At 34.9% G+C, this 24,016-nt stretch overlaps 1 protein-coding gene across 3 annotated transcripts in view; it reads right to left on the bottom strand.

Annotated features, from left to right (window-relative positions):
* The window catches only part of LOC149799081 (uncharacterized), a 33,441-nt gene extending 10,876 nt beyond the window's left edge, over positions 1-22,565 (bottom strand). The window contains exons 1-2 of one of the 3 annotated variants that reach the window (XM_089958067.1): positions 22,474-22,565; positions 14,199-14,287 (exon numbers count right to left, since the gene is read on the bottom strand). The gene's annotated coding sequence lies outside the window, so the exon portion shown is untranslated. Of the gene's footprint in view, positions 1-1,182; positions 1,338-1,399; positions 1,423-14,198; positions 14,288-22,473 lie in introns of those variants that run through there. The other 2 variants (XM_089958068.1, XM_089958066.1) reach the window with 2 other exon arrangements.
* Positions 22,566-24,016: the final 1,451 nt, after the last annotated feature.

Below are 24,016 nucleotides of genomic sequence, written 5' to 3'. Positions count from 1 at the left end.
AGCTACACTACTGATGTAATAGGCAGAGAAGCTTTAACTGGGACGCTTAAACCCGTGCCTAGCTGTTTATCAGAGAGAGAGAGAGAGAGAGAGAGAGAGAAAGCCAATAAACATAAGGACACTCACTCAGCAAAAGATAAATTATTTAGTGCATTTGAGAAATTAAGTAGCATTCAAACAGAAAACAACAGTTCTCTAAAATCCTCTGACGATTCCTGGTCTTGCAAAGAAATACATGTATTAAACACATAAACATATGCTATTAAATAAATGACCTTTTCTTCTTTTTTCATCCTATTTATTTCTAAAAGTTGGATTTTGCCCAAATATTTTTCACGACATCCCATTTGGCCGCAATGCTGGCATATTTGATACGTGTCAAATGTGATTAAAGGTTAAAAAATATAATTATTTTTTTAAGATTTTAAATTAAACCGTGACAGCAAAAGTATTTCGTAAAGAAGCAAGTAATAATTTTGGCAATTATTTAATCATGAAAAATGAAAATAGGTTTTTAGTATCAGTAATTTTGTACGAGTTTACTCGGGAATTTCCGTACATTTCTTACTGAGGAAACTACTGCAGTACCAGTACAATGAAATAAATACCGCAGTATACCGGTAATACCGCGCACCTCTACCATAAAGCATTATCAGAACCCACGGCCGAAAACCCGGTACGCTCTTTAGCATCGTAAATGTGTTTCGCCTGTTGCTAGCGATGATAATATTATGTTTTTTTAAAATATTTTTGACGCGATGTTCCCCTCACCGTATTGTGTTAAACACAATGGACCGATTTGAACTTTTTTTTATTACACTAAATACAAACAAATATGGCTGAAAACCGAGATCGAATTGACAATAATCCCATTCTACCTCTTACATTTCATTTTGCTAATACATATTTTCTTTATGAATTGTTGATCGGTGAATGTAAGCAAAATTATCTCCGTAAATGATGTCATATACATACAAGTTCGGCATTTCAAGATATGACAGAACAGAAATACAATAACAAAATGACAATATTTCCATCTTACCACTTTCATTTCATTTTGCTATTACAGTTTGCTTTTGAGACTTGATGACTGGTGAATGTAAGAAAAATTCTTTCCTTTGGTAATATCACATAAATACAAGATCGGCTTCTTTGGAAATGAAAGAAAATTAATGCACTTACCAGTGTCTCCTTATTACAACTATGTGTTTCGTCTACCTGTTCACATGTGTACTGCATAATTAACCAGGATGTCGAAGAAGAGGCCCATTGCAGCAATAACAAAACACAACATACAATGTATACATAAATATACAAAACCCAAGATCTCTCGTGGTCTCTTTACTAAGTTTAATTGCTAATATTTAGATTTTTTCTTCAATTTTGCGGTTTTGTTTACCTTAACTTCCTGTTGATTTACTTTACAAGCCTTGTGTCACGTAGATTATTTATTCGATTTTTGTACACGGTAGATTTAAGACAAGCTATAGTAAACAAGACACATCTCCGATGCATTCAGTCACTACGATCAATTTATGCAATTTGTGCTTAAAGTGAGAACTATTTATAGAAAGAAAACGAGATCTGTCGCCTAGCATTTTGTGAATCAGATCTTATTTTATCATTGCAGTGCAGAATCATGAGACAGAAAGACAGAGATATAAGAGGGGACCTGGAGCTTTTGTCAGTCTACTGGCTTTAAGCAAGACTGTATTGATTCATTTATAGATAATGTGTTTTCATGCTCGTTTGGTTTCTAAAGGGATTCTTATCGTGAACATGTATCCCTTTGACTGGATATATATGTTGGGTTCCGGTAGAGTTGTCCTCTCTAAAGCGCCGTGATGTATATGGTTTTCTACTTGTCATATTAAGAATCTAAGGTTGCTCATAGTGATATAATTTGGCACCATGCCCATTCAGATTGGAGGGGTGGCAGGAAGGCATGGCCCGGGCCTCAACCGTAATTGGCTTTCAAAAGTTTTGTTTCAATAAATAATTCTTAAAATAAGAAATATATTTTGTTGTACAGTTAATTGTCCTTTAAATATTTTTATAATTAAATAAATAGGTCTCTTTTGGGATTCAAAAAATATCCAAATCATAAAATAAACAGGGCTTAGAGGCCCCAAACAAATCGAAATGACCCGATCCTCTCTGAGCCCTGAATGGGCCTGTGCTTCGTAAAAAGTCAACATTGAGGTTTATGGAAAATGCTTGGCACTGTATTAGATCTTAGTTGACGTCCGACCTTATAGCGTTTGGCTTACGAACTGAAACGATACCATTGGATTAAACTAACACAAAAAGCCATCGAAGTTTCGCCGGCATGATAATGTCTATATTATATTTTTCAATATTCATCTGCAATATTGACGGAGAACACATTATTTTGTATCCATTAAGCAATAGGTCTTTATCAAAATTAGCGTAACACATTCTACATAACTTCCTCTGTTTAGAAGGAAACGAAATAACAAAGCAGTGAAAAAGGTATAAAAACACGAATAAATATAAATGTATGACTATCCAAATAATAATAATAATAATAATAATAATAATACGGACTTTGTATAGCGCCTAATCTTAGAAGCTCTAAGCGCTTTACAATATTAGACAACACCTATAAGATAAAAACATATAATGCTATGATTACAAAAAAAAAAAACACCATGAAATTGGAAAAAAAATATTTAAAAAAGTATCTTGCTGGTGTGTAAAAATGGGTGAGGTCTGATAGGTATGTTGGACTAGAATCTGACAGTGAAACGTAGCACAGAGAACAAAAAAAAAAAACATGCTGAGAATATTTAAGGTAGGAAACATTATTAGGTCTTTAAGTTTGTTCTTGCAGTCGAAATAAGTGAGTTTTGAGAGCCCTCTTGAATGTGATCACTGTGTCTTTGTGTCTAAGTTCAGTGGGCAATTCATTCCACGCTGCTGGGCAATGGTATGCAAAAAAAAAAAAGAAAAAAAAAACAAAAACAAACGCTGTCCATATGACTTTGTTTTGATAATGGGAATAATGAGTATACGATTGTCAGAATAGGAGCGTAAGTATCTTGCTGGTGTCTACACATGGGGGAGGTCGGATAGGTATGTTGGACTAGAGTCTGACAGTGAAATGTAGCAGACAGAACAAATTTTGTGTTTGATTCTGGATCGAATGGATAGCCAGTGTAGGGTACAGAGCAGCGGGGAGGTGTGCTATGATCGTGGTACTCTGAGTATGTATCGAGCAGCTGTGTTTTGAACTTTTTGAAGTTTCTGGAGCAGATATTGACATGAACCAGAGAGAACTGAATTACAATACTCCAGTCTTGAAAGTACCAATGAACACACAAGTGTTTTAGTGGCATCAACTTAAAGATATTTGCGAATTGAGCTGATGCGTCTCAGCTCAAGATATGCAGCCTTGCATATGTTCATGACATGTTGGTGCAATGTGAGAATACTGTCCAGAGTAACACCTAGGTTTCGTCCTGATTGTGTGAATTTAATGTTGATGTTGCTGATATTTATTGTTTGAGGTAAAGGATATGAATGATAAAGTCTTTGTGTTGTGATCAGAATGGCCTCCGTTTTATCATCATTCATCTGCATCTGCAATTGTTATATGTCATCCATGATTTCACATCAGAAATGCACCTCTCTACACCTTGGATGGTAGCATCAACTTAAGTTGGGTGGCTAGATTTGTATATTTGGGTGTCATCAGCGTACAATTGGTAAGACACTGGATGATGATCTATGACACTTGAGAGCGAGTGAGTGTACAGAATGAAGAGAACAGGTCCAAGAACAGACCCCTGTGGAACACCACAACATAGATCAACTGGGCTAGAGTGTATTCCATTTGCAGATACAATTTGTGTCCTGTTGACCAAGTATGACTTGAACCATAGTAAGGTTGTATCATGAATGCCAAATACATGCTGGAAATGGTGAAGTAATATATCATGGTCTATTGTGTCAAATGCTGCAGACAAATCAAGGAAGGTGAGGACTGTAATCATGTCATTAACTACTTTTAGAAGAGTAGGTTCAGTACTGTGGCAAGGGTGATATGCAGATTGTACATTGCTAAAAAGACTGTTTGAATTTAGATGAGATACAAGCTGGGATAGAACAACCTTTTCGAAGATTTGTTATATGAATGGAAGATTAGAAACTGGGCGGTAGTTCTTTAAATCGTTATGGTCTAGTGTTGGTTTCTTCAGCAAAGGATTTACATTGGCAGTTTTGAAAAATGATGGGAATTCACTGGATGAGAGAGAGGTATTAATAACATCAGTTAGTGTAGGCAATACTGGATCTAAGCACTCAAGCAGCAGTGATGTTGGAATTGGATCAAGTTCACATGACTTTGGTTTACTCTTCATCAGGATTGAACGTACGAAATCCATAGAGACAGGTTCAAATGATGCTAATGGTTGCCGCTCAAATTCTGTATCCCAACTCTATGATGACGACGAATCAATTGAAATTGTGGTGTCAAGCTTATCTCTAATGGTTTGTACATTGTCACGGAAGAAATTTGCAAACATGTCCAGAAGGTCGACTGGAGAGAAGATAGTTGGAAGTGGTGTAGATTTGTTCCTTGACATTAGCTTGTTAGTAATCTCGAAGAGCTCTTTGCAGCTGGAAATTTACATGATCTTGGTAGTGTAGTGTGCTGATTTCGCTGCATGGACTATATTTGTGACATTATTCTTAGCGGCTTCATATATTTACTTATGAATAGTGAGTCTGGAGGAAAGCCAGAGCCTCTTAACTTTACGGCGGTCTCTTTTAGCAGTTCGAAGCTGGTCCCTCACACTGCTATACCATGGAGAACACTTTTGAATTGATACTCTGCACTTGGTAGCTGGGGCATGTTTGTCAAACAATGAACGCAGGCAGTTATCGAGCTTTTCTGCGGTAGGAGGTAAGCAAGTTGTTAGGCTAGCTTGGATGTCGTGCATTAGTTTGATTATATTTATCATACGGAGGTATCTCTTAGTAGCAGATAAAGTTGGGGTTAGGGACTGATACGTCAAGAGGGCATATAATGCAGAGGTGATCTGATGCAGTGTAATGGGATACCAGGAAGGACCGTTAAATGTTATCATCGGGTCTGTGAAGAATCCAGTCTAAAATGTGACCATGTTTATGGGTGGGTTGGTTAACTGAATGTTTGATGTTGAAAACATTAATGGAACATAAACAAATACGATTGCGTATCTGACTTCTGATCACGATGTGCTCCTTGCGCAATGTTTTTACAATTTAAGATACTGCGCTTTCGTCTCTCAACCTATTCATTAGCTTGTGGCCACAACGGGGTTGGTTTGCGGTGAGCAATACCGTTTTCAGCTACAGGTGTTAAAATGCTCACTTATAATCTGAGGACCTATATCAGTTTCAACAGAAATTGGTAAACCATGAGTAAGAAGTATCTTGGATAACAACGATGTTATATTCTAGGCATTTGTTAAACTCAGTCTCAAACAACGTAGACTAGTCACCCATGACTACAGATATGTACGACTGCAAATACCTAATCACGGGCGGGAAGCGGTCCCAGAGTATCAGCGGCAAAATGTTGATACAGCCGGGTTGACATTATAGTTCGTGTCATCGGTTCAGCTTCACTAATGTCCATACTTTTGGCCATAAGCGATGTTTCGTGCTTACTTTACCTTTCTCAACTCAAGAATCTGTTCACGCAAATATTTTGCAATTGCAATTCGTGTTCCACATAGTACCAGTTCGCCTACAGCATTCATTGCACTGCGAATTAGTAAATACTCTTTGCACTATACCATTTACTGTCTGGTAATCCGTCTCGAATTTCCCCCAGCTAAGGACCATCCTACGGTGCCTTATAATATTCATGCATATTCATCCCTAATCGTGTAGCTTCCTGAGCTAAAAGACGTATGTACTTTAAGGTAATATCCCTCTCCATGAACTTCCCAGTTGTCTCTTTCAACAGACGCGATAAAGAATATATTTTATCTGTCTTTATACCTGTAGGGTTAAATTCTCAGAACCCGTCTTTCGATTTGTGCAAGAGGTTTATGGTTAGTAATGGTCTAACTCAGCTATATATATATATATATATATATATATATATATATATATATATATATATATATATATATATATACACACATATGGGACGTTTCTCAAGCCCATACTAGAGACAAAGCATTTGTTAGTTCGCGAATACCATTTCTCAGTATCAAGCAATTATGGCTTGCAAATCTTGTCATTCTGTGTTTATTTCATTGTTGCTGAACAAGCACAGCACCTGCTCTTACCAATGACGCATCTGAAATTATTTTCTTGTTTTGCTTTGTTGTTCTCCAAATTCTTCCGATCCTGATGCTATATGTCTTTGTTGTATTTTCGTCATCTTGATAATTTATATTGTTCTTTTTGTTGTTGCTGCAATAGTTGCTGCAATAATTAGAAAAATGCTGCTAATTTGTTCTGTCATTTTGTACTGCTGTGTTCTGTTGTCATAATAATTCTTGCTGCTGTGTTCGTAATTCTTGTTGCTGAATCATGGGTTGGGAGGGTAAGAGCAGTCTCAAATCTTCAATTCCTCCGCTCGTATACTCATTAAGCGTTCTAACTGTTACGAGTCGATGCTCTTAAAATAAGTTACAGAAAAGAGTGAAAAGCATCAATCAATAATTTCTTTATTTCCCTAGAACACAAGCTGAAAATGAAAAAGAAGAACTTTCGGAATTGCGAATTAAATACCAAAAAATTCCTAGAATTGCAGACACAAGTCCTAAGGTCCTGAAACATATTCAGTAGCAGTCCAGAATAAATGCAAAATTGAAGGAGAGGACGTGTCTGTGGTACCTTGTAGAGTGTTGATGTGCCAACAGTATTTTGTTGAACATCATTAATATAATTCGAGGTTTGAATTGACTATAAATTCCAGTGAATGTCTCTATCCAATAATTTTATCAAAACACTTTTGTATTTCCAGAGAAAACAATGACTCTAATACAATAATTTGAAGAAATAAATGTATTGCCTACTGGACACAACATATAATAAAACTTGACAGTGCTGGATCTTAAATTTAGACTGAACAATCCTCTCAGCTAAAATATTATATATTTCTCTCCTTGACCTTAGAAACAATTAGCATTTCTTAAATATAACTATTTTAAAAAATGAAAGAAAAACCATCTGGAATGAGCCTGATGTTTACAAAACAAAAATATTAATTATTATAAGAAACAAATCGGGATTATATGAAATAATCTAAGGAAATCCAAAACCGAGACCGAGACCTAAATAAACATATTTACTTCTATTAATAATATTTCTGATTTTAAACTCATACACATAGATAATAATTAAACTATGTATTAGTTGTTTACAGAAATAATTCAATTCAGGTCAAGCAGGAATAAATTCAGTTTTGGACAAGGTCAGATCCAACATACAATGGTATATTATAATAGCATGTAATGAAATAAAAAATATTTATAAAAACTCAATAACAAACAATGCAAATTAAATGCACATAAAATTACAAAATGAGTCCACTGATCACAGGTGCAATTTATCTTTCCAGTAAATTCCCTAACTACAGTTTTAGGCTACTCACTGCTGATGTGTTTATAATATATTGGTGGTAGTAATTGAATCATGAAATATTTCCAGTTGTAGGGTCTGTTACGAAGACATAAACAGGATTTAACTGTAACATACGTTTGCCACTCTTACGACTGACTGTAATGAAAATGAGTCTAGGACATTACAACTCGCACATGGATAAACCTGACGTACCTGATGTTTGTAATTTTCTATATTATAGTTTTAGTTATAGACCTTATCTTGTTGGCAATTTAGAATGTTCTAGAAATGAACTTTTGACCTTCATCCTTGTTCTATTTTTGTGTCTTATATATTGTTGTTCAATAGAAATTGCTCATTCTTCCCTTTTCATCTTGGGTGGAATTATTCATTTAAATTATAATTCATTAGAAAGACAGTGTTTGTAAAATAATATTCTTGAACATTAATCTGGAATTATAGTAAATTCGATGATATTGTTTTATATCAATTTCTATTTATATTTTAAAACGGCATTTGAATTATAGAAGTTCTAAAGTTGTAGTTCTTTTGCCACCGTAACAATCGAAAATACGTACTTAAATATCAGGATAAGAACAGTTTAGGAAATGCGTAAGATGCATAACACTCAGTTCACGAAAACTAAACGTAGAAGGTTAGTTTGTGTATACATTCCTTCTTTTCTCCATGTATAAAATAGCATATATGATAATGGTTTATTGGAGAATTTAATGAGTTAAGGATGTGTTCATTCGGTGGAAAAACGTTGACATTTTGTGTTTTGTTATTTGGAACAAGTTTGCTTTAAAAAAGATGAAAAGAAAACATCGATAATTTTGACATTATAGCTTGTCCATAACACACATGTCCCTGCTTGTAAAACTAAGTCATTCGTCGTACAAAATGAATGAAATATTTTCTTATAGTAATTGTAAATTTAAGAAGAAAAAAAAAAAGCAAAGAGAAACATACAAAGCCCATTCAGTTCAATTCACTACACACTTTTCTGGTGCTAGTTCAGTACATATTTTTCAATCGTGCATGTTAATCAATTTGTTTTGAAAGAATCTTCAATGAATTCCTTATAAATGCCAACAGTATTTAACCGGCATCTTATTGCATCGGTTTGTTAACCACCTCCAATTCACCACGGCCATTCGTACCGTGGGTAATCTATTTTCATGCTTCATGACTTGATCAATTCTGTAAAATGTCCCTAGTTAGCATTTCTTTCCTTAAAAGATCTTATCTTTGATGTCAAGATGTCTCAACAAATTTTTCATGGATCTTGTAACGTCTCAACTAGTTTTATTGGATCGTGCAATATCTCAACGAATGTTTCATGGATCTTGTAATGTCTCAACTAGTTTGTCATGGATCTTCTAATGATTAATCCCTTTCAATTGAAAAATTAAATCATTTTCATGAACTGGGGTCTCTATCACATGGGTCTGGTCCCTGACAAATGAAACGTTGATTATGGTTGGGTTTTATGTTAGCTACTTGCAGTACTAGCTATTGAATTTTTCATTGTATCCATGGTTCGTGCTGCAGGAATAGTCGAGAACTCGCCTTGGGATTACTCGCCCTATGAATAGTTCTACAATGTAAGACACTGCACAAGTTGGTTTTGTTTTAGTGCTAGTCCTGACGCCCAAAACATAAATGTCAGCGTCATGGTCTTACATGTAGGACTAGCTCCATGGAGAACCTGTCACTTGGAGAAATCATCATTCCAAGTGTCAGGAAAAGTGTCCCGAAGATCATAGATACTAATTTAGAGGTATCGCCCAATGATGGATACCGCTTTATATGATCGCCTCTTGAATTGTTCAGTTACCGAATAACCGAGATACATCATGCTACATGTCTGAGGCATGATGCTCCAGTGCTAGACATCACTATAAACTGCCATGATGCAAACATATCATATACACATACATACATCATTTAGGACTTAATCACACTTAAATTCAAATATACCACACACACACACACACACACACACACCTGTTCATTTCTATAGCAAGTGTTTACTTATGCCCTGTGTATGTTGGACTATTATTGCTGGTCATTGCAGAATAACGTTTTGCTTTTGTTGATTTTGTTTATATAGTACAAGTCACGTAAGACATGTAGGCATTCAGCACCAACTATTTCCGTAATTGGTGCCATTTTTTATACTTTGATTATACATACCTTTGAGTAGCAAGTATTCACTTCATTTAGACTCTTATACATCCATATCCCTTTGGAAGGACATTATTTCGATGCCCCAAGAGGTCCCAGCGGCAAAATCAATATTAAAGTACGTATATATTTTGACAAAATGAACCTAAAGGTGTGATCCAGTATAATCTGGATTGAATGGTGCGCACCGTGATGTCACAATGAAAGCTACACATATTGATAAACAAATTCGTACTACCCTCGATTGTGATGATTACACTGGACATGTTCTTATTTTGACCCAAGTTCAGTACATGGCCACCATTGTAAAAGTCCATAGCGATAGATATTTGTCTGGAAGATTCATGGACACAGTTAAGGTGGAGAGCATTCAGTAACTAGGATTGAATAGACTTTGGTTAAATAAAATTAGGGTTAAATTTTAAAAGAATTTATATTTAATTAAAAATGAGTAAATGCGCATACATGACCCATGTGACTTGTACTATAGTAATGTCACCATTTTGTGGTGTTATATCAGACTTGTTTGTTTGAAACTTACCAAAAACAAGATAACATAATAATCTTTGTGGTATCCTAGATAGTAACAACTTAAGTGCAGCCTCATTTATTTCAGCATATATCTGATAATTTACCTCATAAGCTTTGTCTCCATCCCAAAAAAACATTGTAACTGTCTATTTAACTATTTATTTTAAATGATCCCAATTATTTTCTTAGGAATTTAATATTTGCCTCATATTTTTAGTAATAACGAAATTATATCACCAAATACCCTTTTTTATAGAAACAAACCTGGCTTAGAATAACTTAAATATGAGTATCTGAAAGCTTCACTCCATCTGTTTGTCCACTAACTTCACAGATGTGCATCAGCACCCCTACCCCCTCAATCAACTATGTAAGATGCTTTTGAGGTGTAAAATCCAGCGCTTTCTTATTTCTACATGCAATGTTACCTACGTTTTAAGCTTCACCTGCTGGAGCTTATGCAACTGGTACATGAAGCAAATTGGTGATAACTATGCCAGTATTTATTGACAATTTCATCTTCTTTGAGAATTGATATTATTAATGATAACTAATTGATTTCTTTGCGAACACTTAAGGTATAAATTTGACAGTCTTAATCAGTATACAAGTAAGCTCTCTCACTTCTGGAAAGAAGCTCTCTAACTCTATCTCTCTCTCTCTCTCTCCCTCTCTCTCTCTTCAGTCAGCCTGGAGTGAATTCACCATCCATTCTAGGGCTAGTTTTCCCTAAGCAAGTTCTCCATTGGTAAGTTCTCCATTCGCCAAATACATGCCACATGACATAAGATGCGACATTTAGTCCAGGCTATATAAATGGATCGTTTTTTTTATGTCCCTGTATTAATATTATTTGCATCTTTAATATATTTTATTTCTTTCAAACACATATTATCTGCAATAATACACTTATAAGTAATAATTACAAAAATTATCCCCCAAAAATGACAATACAATACTTAGTGAAGTTTTTTAAAGATTTTTTTTATTATGTTACAACAGAGTTGTTTTCCTCTTAGATTAAAATATTTAAATGAAAGATTTCATTATGTATGGTTTTCAATTAGATTAATTATTCCTAAACTATTTGCATATCCGCCCATATGTAGAGAGGTCAAAATTTTGGGAAATTTCTACCAGGAACTTGTCAGTCCTATCAATCAGTTACCTGGGTACCCAGTCAAATGAAAATTGTATTAAATGTTAACCTGAACTGCTTTGTTGTAGGTTCACATGTGCTAACACCCTATAAAGGTATAAGCATAATTATTACTAATATAAGCAGCAAAAAAGCATAATCTGAGCATGAGAAGAGCAATATACACCACTCCCTTGATAACTCGTGCACCACGGGTCCAAAAACAGACTGCGCTATAGGCAAGGGTGTAATTTCTCGAGGGACCTCAATAACTATATGAAATGATGCCATCCTTGCTTGACACTGTGAAAGCCTCTAAGGGAGGTAGGGCTAGCTGGTCTGTTTAATGGCTGAATATTCATTTTAAAATCTCGTTGGCAATAACTGTCAATAAATTGCTTTGTCTAATTAAGTTATTTGCTTTTATGTAAAAATGACTTTTATAGTCAAGATGCCTAACCACTGAGAGATCGATAACAATTCCAACAGGTTTCAATTACCAACTTTGATCACAATTTCCTCTGTTCAACAAATACCGGTCAGATTTTTGGTACTTTCTTGTAAAATAAAATGGGCTCTACAACTGACCCCATGTTATAAGTGGGTCTGCTACTTACCTGGATCAGCGGTTAAAAGTTTCGTCTCAAATCGTCTAAATTCATTTGGATTAGTAGTTACACTGTATTTACAGTTTGTTTTTGGACACCGTTGGGGGGGGGGGGGGGCAAATATAACATTTATATGCTTTGTAATTTTCGGATCTTGCTCCACTATAATTTTTTTTTACATCTTATGCTAACAGCTGCCTTGCTTGGCGCTCAGGATTAAGAGGTTAGTGTTAGGATTGGTCGGCCTGGTGTCAGGATAATGTGACTGGTTTGTACATCATGCTACCTGTCAGCGGCATGATGCCCCTTTGCTAGACATTGCTATTAAACTGTCACACTGCAGACATCGTAATGATATGACTTAATTTTTTGTAAAGCTAGGTTAAAAATCCAAATCACACACACACACACACACACCTGTTTTTCATTCATTATCCTTTCCATGGTATTGGACAAAGTACTTATTTTTCTTTATGGCAGCATGTCATCATGTGAGCTAACGGTAATTTCGTTATGGATGGGGGGGGGGGGGCACAAATTTATCTTCCCCTGTATGTTTTCAGACACCTAATTAAAGAATTTAATGTCTTTGGACGACAAAAAAAAGTAATTATTTGTTGCCATCTGAAAACATACTGTAAATACCGTAATACAATAGTAGAGACAAAAGAAATTCATAGATTATTTATGCGTAACACTCACTTTAACTAGTCTACATGTCTACAGTAACTTTTGTGAATAGTTGCAAAGTCCAAATGGTGATTGTTGTATTATACTCGACCTGCCATGGTTCGTCCCTCAACGGCAGTCCAGTGCAACATGTTTTTAAGTTTAACAAAATCCCTCTCCTAACATTTTTCAGTCGTATAACATCCATCAGTCACATCTATTCATCCCAGTTTGGGGGTTAATTATATTGCCACTAAAACACTTGTGTGTTCATTAGTACTTTTAAGACTGGACTATTGTAACTCAATTCTGTCTGGTTCATCTCAATATCTACTCCAGAAACTTCAAAAAGTTCAAAACACAGCTGCTCGGATCATACTTAGAGTACCACGATCAGAGCACACCTCCCTGCTGCTCTGTATCCTACATTGGCTATCCATTTGATCCAGAATCAAACACAAAATTTGTTCTCTGTGCTACGTTTCACTGTCTGACTCTAGTCCAACATACCTATCCGATCTCACCCATGTGTAGACACCAGCAAGATACTTACGCTCCTCTTCTGATAATCGTATACTCATTATTCCCACTATGAAAACAAAGTCATATGGACAGCGTTCTTTTGCATACCATTGCCCAGCAACGTGGAATGAATTGCCCACTAAACTTAGACACAAAGACACAGTGATCACATTCAAAAGGGCTCTCAAAACTCACTTATTTCAACTATTTCAACTGCAAGAACAAACTTAAAGACCTAATAATGTTTCCTACCTGAAATATTCTCAGCATATTTTTTATTTTTTATTTTTTTTCTAATTTCATGGTATTTGTTTTTGTAATAATGTTATTATATGTTTTTTTTTCTTATAGGTGTTGTCTAATGTTGTAAAGCACTTAGAGCTTCTAAAGATTATTATTATTATTATTAATGACTGGCACCATTTATTTTCAATCTAGACTGGTTCACTATGTGTGTAGTATAAAAATAGAATGAATCTGACGTTGTTTCGATGCGAGAAACCCGCCTGTTTTCTTGGAACTGTTTCATATAAAAAAATCACGCAAAAATTACACATTTACACATGTGAATTTTTATTTGAATTGTTTTCTCAGTGTTATAAAATAGCAGATTGTTTTACCCTTAATTTTAAACATTTCAGTGAAAAATTTCATTCTGTATAGTTTGTTCAATTTTTCCTAACATGATATAAGAAGTGTATGTTATGGTAACCACATTTTTGTGTTACATTTGCCATAACAAAAAATATCTGACTTAGGTTTCCTGGTATTAAAAAAAACGTACAGTAAACATATGAGCAGCATCCCTGACTTGAACAGCTAACACTCACTCCAGGGCCACAAACTTGAGGCAATAATGGCATTTAATTAAACTGGGCATTTCTATTGTGCATTGTTTTATTTTTTTTTTATTTTAATTTTATTTCATCAAATATTTCTTAATCAGTACTTACTGTTGCTGTTGACGAGAGGTATTGACGAGTTGATGTCATCTGGAACTCAAAACAGGTGCGTTTAGGTTGTAAGAAAAATGGCACACAATCTGAAATATCAGCATTGCTTCTTAAATAGGTCGCATGAGAAAGGAGAGAAGTGTCCTCCCTTGTATTGTTATATAGTACATGTATGATAAGTAAATTGTAAGGAACCATACGAGCCCCTTCGATGATGAATAAATGAGCACACAACACAAACTTCAAACTGAAATCGTTTTTCTGTGTCTCGATTTGAACTTGGAAAACTTATTTTTTTTAATGGGTACCCGGTTGTACATTATTTTACCTGGGTTATTATCAGTGGATGAATACCTGTGTATCTGTTAGCATCTTTACCCATTTGTTTGTAACCTCTACCAATTTTAAAAACAAAAAGCATCAATAATATAAAAAAATTCACAAAGTTTGTCATTTCATTCAATGTTTTATAATTCCTAACCTGATTGACACCAAGGGGTCCCTAACACTGTCCGATTATTGGTATTTCAATGCAAACAGGAGCTTCTGATGTAAACAAACAGACTGCTCGGTGTCCATTTCTTATTTCTAGAATAGTCTATTTCAACCAAAACTGTGTCTATATCCAATATTTGCAATTTCTAGTTTTAATATTTCTAAAACAAAGTGAACACATAAATAGAAAGAACTATTGTATACATTTGTTCAAAGAGATGTAAATCCAAAATTTACGGAATGATTTGATTTCAAAGAGGAGGAACTACATCACATACATTGCTTGTGAACATTGACTGGCCTAAGGAGATGGTGACCATGTTGCTAGAGATTCAAAATCAAAATGCGTCTGATTTGGATTTTTCAGTCATATCGCTACAATGTCTGCAGTGTGACAGTTTATAGTGATGTCTAGCACTGGGGCATCATGCCGCAGACATGTAGCATGATATCCCACCCAGTCACATTATCCTAACACCAGGCCGACCAGTCCTAACACTAAGCTCTTAATGCTGAGCGCCAAGCGAGGCAACTGTTAGTACCATTTTTAAGTCTTTGGTATGACTCGGCTGGGAATCAAACCCACGACCTCCTGCATCCGAGGCGGACGCTATAACCACTAGGCCACAAAGCAGTGATTGAAAATGCCAATAAGTTGACTGTTTGGGAACCCCTATTGATGATCAGATTAAAAATTATAAATCAATGAATGAAATGACTACGCTCTGTGCATTTTTTATATTCTTGATGCCTTTTAATATTAAAAGGTGTTAGAAACAAATGGGATATTGCAAGAATACTACAACATGGTATAAAAAGTGTATATTATAGTAACCAAGTTTTGCTTTGCCTTTGCCTTCAAAACAATATCCGTCATGGCTTTCCTCAAATATTTGTCAAATATTTCTTAATCAGCACTTACTATCAGTATTAAAAAAAAGGGTGCTGATTCAGTTGGTGACATAATGATTTTGAAACAGGGATGTAAGGTTGCGAGAGACATGGGTAACAAATCAAGGACTGCTGCAAAGTTAAGACAGTCGATGATACTGTGCAGATGTACACAAAACACTGCAGGAAATAAACAGTAAACAGGTGACATTATGTAAGAAATCCACTTTCAAACTTCTAATACAGTTTTTTGCCAACTAGTTTGAACATAACGTAAAAAGATTTGCTTGTTTGAGTGAAGAACAGAAAAAGATCATCGATTGGATTTGTTACCCATTATATTTACTCAATATCTATTTTAAAATGTCTGTTTCTGGAGGAGATAAAGGACTGTAACATTGTGCAAGTTTTAACAACAGTGACCTGCAGAAACCTGAAAGACTAACATGCTTAAGCAATTAAGCCGGTTTCATGATCATCCAGATGTAGTGGGCAAAAGCTAAGATAGGTCCGAATTTAGCATTAAGTATTTGGATAATCACATTACTTAAATAATCATGCTAAAAAACTACTTATTAAGTCTGCCTTTTTCCATTAGCAAGGTGTAACAGCATTGTCTTACCAGAGGTCTCTGTTCTATCAAATCAGTTGGCCATTTTAATGCATGTTTTTTTGTTTTTACAGATGTTAATTATAGATATGATAATCATGTTTCCTGTTAAACTTCAAAGTGTGTGTCCTGCAGTATTACTGTATGTCTTTGTGCAAACATTTAGAGATATAAACAGAACTCTTGGATATTATGATTATATTAAGGGATTTCTCAGATAAGGAAAAGTGTTGCTGTAAAATGCAATCATTTGCAACAATTAGTATATTTCGCAGTTCAGGTATGTGGTAGCCATACACATAGCTTTACATAAATTATATACTTGGTGGCCAGTTCAATAGACTTTCTAATAGAGGCGTGAATTGTCTTTTCCAATTAAATTGAAAAGGAACTATTGAATAGCCTTGGTGAATAAATATAAATATATATAATAAAACAATATTAGTCCTACATTCCTTTGTCAAACTATCCAGATATCAGTCATGGCTTCAATATTGTGGCCATACATTGATTTAACTATAAGATGGACAATGTATGTATCTTTTTTCTCCATTAATGATCAAGATGTTCATGTATTACAATTTGTTTTTATTTAGCTGAACACTGGCAGTTTGTTTTGGGAGAATGTCCCCTGGGCTGACTGTGTCCACCATTGTGCTGAATCGGCAAGTGGATTTAAAATTCTGTCATGGCAGGTTAGTGAAAAACCTATCAACATCAATTTTATTTTAATATTCTTTTTAAAAACATTGAATATACCATATTTACAGTATACATTGGGACAGCTTAAATTAATTTTTAAAATAATATTTTGGTGAACTGTATGTTTTTCCAAGTTTTAGGTTGTGGGACAACTTTTAAATCATTCAAAAATTACATGCCAGCAAATGCACTCAAATTTAAAATGTATTAAAGTGTGTTCTTGAGATAAAACACTTTAATCCATTGCAGCATCTTCTCATCAACCCAACCATTCCCCTGTACACATTTGATCCATGCTTTCGACGCATGAATGGGTTTTAGCTTCCTCATGCTGTTAAAATTACCACTGGTGACAACTCATCTCCTGAAGTGGAAACTGCAAAGACTAAAGTAAGACATTTTGTCTGCGCAATTCATGAAAATTTTCACTTTTAAGACTGGCCTGATTGCTGCGAAACTGACGGGTTTCTTGTCATTGTTCTTGAATTAAATATGTTGAGAATTATATGTTCTTTCTGTATCTGTCTTTCATTTAATATTATTTAATATTTGTACAACAACATTAAAAAGAAGTATGTTGTTGATATCAGATAATTATTGGACTTCTGATATCGTTGTTGGAGTTGTGATGTCAAGACACATGGCTGAATTTATCTGACTAGTAACACAAATGGCAAGTACCGGGTCATGTTTCATCTATGGTGTAGTTTTGTCTAGTTTGTCAGCGAATTAAAGACATAATGATTATAATACTTGCCATATTTATCTTTTGAAAAGCATGGGAACCATGTTTGTAACTACTGCTTTTACAGTTGACCAGTGAAGGTAAAATCTGATATTTAGATTTGATCAATTTTTCCATCACTATGCTAGAATTATTATAAATAATAAGCTATTATATTTTTTTGAAATGCAGCATGGGTAACATGTATATACTTTTCCTTTTGCAGTAACATTATAACTGTTGAAACTGTTCTTTCATTGTAGGTATTCTGCTGTCCTGGTTGTCCTGTGAAATTCACTAACGAAGACTTTATTTTGAACCATTAATTGTGCAGACATGTTCCTTATAGAAAGAAAATGGAGATGATTTGTATGTTTCTTGAAGCATTTATTGCAAAATCTGAAATAACTGCAGACCTGTTTACCCATCCATATTTTACCGTATTTGTACAGAATAATGTCCCTCGGTATGGTCATTGATTGGAAAATACGATTTGAGGATGCATTTATTATTAATATTTTTGAATTAATTTGTAAGTGGTTTTTATTCCATTTTGTTTTGTTGTATCATCTCTTCAATCCGTGCCCATGTCTGCAGTCTGTGCCACATCATTGATTTTAACATTCTCCGCATCCGGTTGTTTAAACAAAGAAAATTGTCAATGATAAGAAAGTTTTAGCATGAAAATAGAAATTCTAAAAATAGAAAGCAGCATTTTCTACCAGTCTATAATACTCTGTGGCCATGTCTTAAACCATCGTCTGAAAGAGAACTTAGACTTTTCCTGTGCACATGGTGGATGGAATGACTGTTCACGGCATGTGGAATCGGAAAATCATGCAAAATTGGAATCATTAGTGAAGGGAAATATAAATGTTTTGTCAGTGATGAAGGGAAAGGAAGTCAGTGATCAACACATATTTCAAAAGCAAATAACACGGGCAGAGGCGATTCTCTGTGAGTTGATCATAAATATGAATTTGTCATTGAGCACAGCTGACAAGTTAACAGAAGCAATGACAAATATGTTCCCAGATTCCAAAATTGCAAAAGGTATTTAGAAGCAATCCATTACTGTAAATGTTAACAAAGCTGATATCAGATTTTATGAAATAAATAAGATTGCCTTCACATATCAAGATGAACTTATTATTTTCTGAGAGGATGGGTGGTGGTAACAATTTATGTCATAATGTTTTGTATTAAGTCTTCCTTATGCGTGCAAAATGTAGAGATCTGGCTTTATTTTAAATGTTATGGATATGTATGAAGCTGAGAAAACAGATTTTCTAGAGAAAGTAACAGAGGTAAATAACAGCATGAATTTGGGTGTGTGGAGGTATTCCTTTGTGGGTTTTTATCACTGTAATATAAACATGTTTAATTCAATGGTCAATATCTGCAGATTTTGCTTAGAACACAGAGGTGCCTGAATATCAATGTCTTTACAAACTAGGAGTTATTTACAGAATAGTGTGGGGCGCCGAGTGGTCTAAAGCGCTCTCCGTTATGGATCACTGCCATCTCACCTGTGTCTGCGTGGGTTTGAGTCTCGGATTCAGCCAATGTGTGCATGTGAGAAAGCTTGCCAGTAGCTTCTCGTGGGTTGGTGGTTCTTTCCTGGGTTTTCCCGGGTTCTTCCTCCACCATATATACTGGCCGCCATGTATAGCCTATCTTGTGCTGAAAAATGGCGTTAAACCCTACAACAACAACAACAAAATAGTGTATCATCAGTATGTCGTGCAATACTACATAATGGTAATTATAGTGTATTTATAGTGTCTACAGTTTGTGCCCTGTTTCATAGGTGATATGTGCTAAGATGCTAGAAACACTGAATGAAAATACTGACAGACACTGCTTAAAATACTGACAAGAAAATGTATGGGTAAACAAGTCTGTAACTGTTCGAAATTAGCCCATTTAATTTGCTTCATCTGGGCACCATACATGCATTAGAATTGTATTGTATTATATATTTGGTGTTTTCTGTGATACAAAGTTTTATTGGTTGCATTTTTGAGTATAAGTACAAAAGTATTTTTTTTTCTTAAAGAACTAATCAGCTTTTTGTTTCCTCCATATAAACTTTGTTGAATAGAGTGTGAAAATGTGAATTATTAATTTTGAAACAATACAATATCAATGTATTATGTATTATATACATATTCGTGTTACATAAAAATGTGAACTAAAAATATTTATTTTGGGTCCTTGGGTTATGGCTGTCATCACCAGTTTTGAATGAGGAAAACTTGTACTACTTCACTATTTTCCTGTTTTTTACTGAAAACCCTACTTAACTAATTCAGTTGTGAATTTTTTTAATTAATTAAACAGATTCTTGTAAAACTCAGTTTGGCTCATATTGTATTTATTGATCACTCAATCTAAAAATCACCCACAACATCTTTATCAGATTTGACTTTTTCACTGAAACATTTTAATTAACATGTATTGTGCTTTGCACCTTTTGATTTGTAAACAGTGCATCTTTCCTTGTGATTACCTGTCCTGCAAACAATCCAATGGTTTTTGTTGGTATCAGGACCATCTCTTACATGCATTACAAGCTGAAATTGTTTGATCTTTGTTGGCATCGTGCTACAGAAACTTCTCCAGCCAAGAATTTTTGAAGTTCCATTTCTTTATTTATCATATTTTCCATGTTAAGGTCAGGTTTAGGTTTAAACCTTTTTTTAATATAACATTTTTTTCAACTTTTCATCTTGCACAGGCTTTATAAGAAAACAATCCATCCAGATGCATTCTGTGGAAAAGCCATCATAGTCGCACATAAAATGGTTTCAAGGAATCAGTTGACTGGTTCAAAACAGCAGATTCCTTGGGGGAAACCCTATCCTCCAGTCAGTGAAATTTGCTCTTGTGTAAAGCAACACTGTCTGCTTCCATTGTTTGTATCTACAAAACCTGTGGCTGCTTTCAGCCCTAATCAATACATTTCAGTAAATAGACAATGCACTGGTATTGTACATGCTGGTAAGAATGAATGACATTTGACCAAGTCATATCAGAGACTTATAAAAATGGTACTAGCAGCTGCCTCGCTTGGCGCTTAGTATTAAGAGGTTAGTGTTAGGACTGATCGGCCTGGTGGCAGGATAATGTGACTGGGTGAGGCATGATGCTACATATCTGCGGCATCATGCCCCAGTGCTTGATATCACTACAAAATGTCACACTGCAGATATTATAGCGATATGACTGAAAAAATTGTTAATGATGCACTAAAAATCTAAAACACTTACATTTGATGTCTTTTTTTCATTTATTTTCTTGATTGTAACTGACACAACAATTGTGGTATTAATCAACAAAAAACTTAATAGAGAGTCGGAAATCTTTTCATTTCTTTGATGTAATAGATTTGATAGCTGTTCCAGTTCAGTGGCATTTCATTTTCATAACATATATACTCCATAATACTGTACACTGCGAACAAAAAAAGTATTTGGAATTTGGTTTTATCATAAGCTATCCGTACACACTTACTGCTAAAAGGTGCATGATACTTAACTGAAACAAACCGGATATCAATATTGCCATAAGGTTTAGCCATATTTTCACAATCTGAATAAATCCCCCACCCACCTACACTGAATTGTTCATTACCAATATCCCTTAAAATAGGAAGTTTTGACAGCGAAGCCTACAATTTACATGCTACACAATTGATATTATGGCTGGGAGGCTTTAAGTGGGACGCTTACACCCAGGACTAGATGTTTATGTGTGTGTGTGTGTGTGTGTGTGTGTGTGTGTGTGTGTGAGAGAGAGAGAGAGAGAGAGAGAAAATAAATATAACAACATTCTCTCAGCAGAAGAGAAATTATCTAGTGCATTTGAGGCATTACGATTGCAAAAGAACAGAACACCTATGCTAAAAAATCCAGGATGATTCTTGGTCTTGCAAAGGAATACATGTACTAAATACATAAACATATGCTACTAAAAAATTACATTTTCTTCTTCTTTCTAGTCCGATTTGCTTCCGATATTTTTCACGACATCCGATCCGGCCGCCATGTTGGCATATTTAATACTTGTCAAATGTGATTAAAGGTTAATAAATATAATTATGTTTCTAATATTTTAAATCAATCCGTGACAACAACAATATTTGGTAAAGAAGCAAGTACTAATTTTGGCAATTATTTAGTCACGAGAAATGAAAATATGTTTTTAATAACATTGGCAACGAGTTTACTCGGTAATTTGAGTACATTCCTTACTGACGGAAACTACCGAAGTACCAGTACAGTAAATATGTACCGTGCTACGTTCCACCATATTTAAATACCACGGTATACCAGCAATACCGCGCATCTCTCCCATAGAGCATTATCAGAAGCTACAAACGAAAACCAGGTACGCTGTTTAGCAGCGTAAATGCGTTTCTCATGTTGCCAGCGATGATAATATCATGAGGTTTTATTTTTGAAGAAATTTTCCCCTCACCGTTGAAGATAAGACGCAGTGGACCGATTTGAACTTTTTTTAAACTCTAAATGCAAACAAATATGGCTGGAAGCTGAGTTGAAATTGACATTAGTACATTTCCTTTTCTTAACAAATATTTGTTTTAAGAATTGTTGATTCGTAAGCAACATAAATAATATCACATAAATTCAAGTTCGGCTTCTCTGGATATGAGAGAAAAGTAATACATTAACGAAATGACGTTACTCCCATTCTACCCCTTACATTTCATTTTGCTAATACAGTTTGCTTTTAAGAATTTGTGTTTGATGAATGTAGGGAAAACTATTTCCGTAATTATATATACAGGAACGGCATCTTTGAAAATGAAAGAAAATTAATATACGTACCCGTTTTCTCCTTATTACGCTCTGGGTGTTTTCTACCTGTTTTCGTGTGCACTGCGTAATTAACCAGGATGTGGAAGAAGTGGCCCAATAATGGTACGGTTGATGTAATTTTACAACAACAACAACGTATGCACTTTGTACTGGAAGAGGGGACTATTTATAGAAAGAAAACAGATCAGGCTGCTAGTATTTTGGGGACCCAGATCTCATTTTGTCTTTGCAGTGCAGAATCATGTTAGTGAAGGGGGTGGGCATTGAGTTTTTGTCAGGATTACAAAAACGTTCCGTGTCTTGTCTATAAGCGAGACTTACACGATATCGTAATCGAGTATCACGTAAATGTATTGTTATAAATCCGTGTGGTGTAGATTGCGCTTTTGAAAAGAAGTTTTTAAACTTAATCATGTCCATGTCCCCACTACACCAAGTCTGATGAATATTTCACAGAGTATGTGTATCCACTCCATTAAACACAACTAAAATATTGCAGTTATCTCTGACCACTTTAGGTACTTTTGTGTACCGCTGAGTAACATAAATCACATTCGTGTTTTTGTGTCTTCCTCGAGAAAATATCCCAGCTGGATTTGATTGTTTGTCCAGCATTACATCATCGTATACATATTAATAAATCCATCAATGTCGTCTACGGATGGTGCTTCAGCTATATCAGTTATAAAACTAATAATGTCATCTCCATGTTCGTCCAACACTTTTGCATTTTCATTAAAATCTGTAAGGACATCGTAGCATCTCTGATCATCAGCTGACGGAGCTAATAAATGCAACTTATCCCATTTGAGCCATCTCATTATCAAATTAAGTAACAATTGCGTCTTACCACTTCCAGACCGATTATTATCATTCAGACATAGTTTGGTAGCACTGGATGATGTTTGACTGGCTCTTGCTTTCGTGTCGCTGAGAAATCAATGACATCCATGTTATACAAATATGCGAAATAATATGCATCTATGTTGTGTTCGATGTAGAGCATTTACATCCACGCGTGGACTAGCAACAATAATAACAAAACATAAAACCTTCACTCACATATGAACATGTGTGCGATATGGTACAAAATAGATAAATGCATTTCTACCAGTAATTGCACTCGCGGTGGTGATATCGCTACTTCATTAGGAAAATTACCAGGAACTCCATGGGCTAAATACCCTGGAGAAAAACACCTTCCTGGATATAATTATTGTGGTCCTGGTACCCGACTTGATATCCGACGTGATGAACAATATCAAGCAAGACCTGGTGAATATCCAATAAACGCTATTGATAAAGCATGTCATATTTTTGATATAGCTTATAAAAATAAAGATTTACAACAACAACATATTGCAGATGTGAAGTTGATTCATGCATTAAATTCCATAAAAAGTAAATATTTAAAAGAATCAATATCTAATTGGTTGATAAGATCTGCGATGAAAGGTAAATTATTATTCGGAGCCAGTAATTAATCAACCGATTATTGAAATAATGGAATCGATTTTTGTTTAGCCCAAGAGGATATTGGAAAGGTAGAGCA

Source organism: Sinohyriopsis cumingii, chromosome 5 (genome assembly GCF_028554795.1).
Source record: "Sinohyriopsis cumingii isolate HCF-2022 chromosome 5, ASM2855479v2, whole genome shotgun sequence".
NCBI classification, from domain to species: Eukaryota; Metazoa; Mollusca; class Bivalvia; order Unionida; family Unionidae; genus Sinohyriopsis; species Sinohyriopsis cumingii.
Note: the sequence above shows the minus strand (reverse complement) of the source record. Positions and strands in the feature narration are given on the sequence as shown.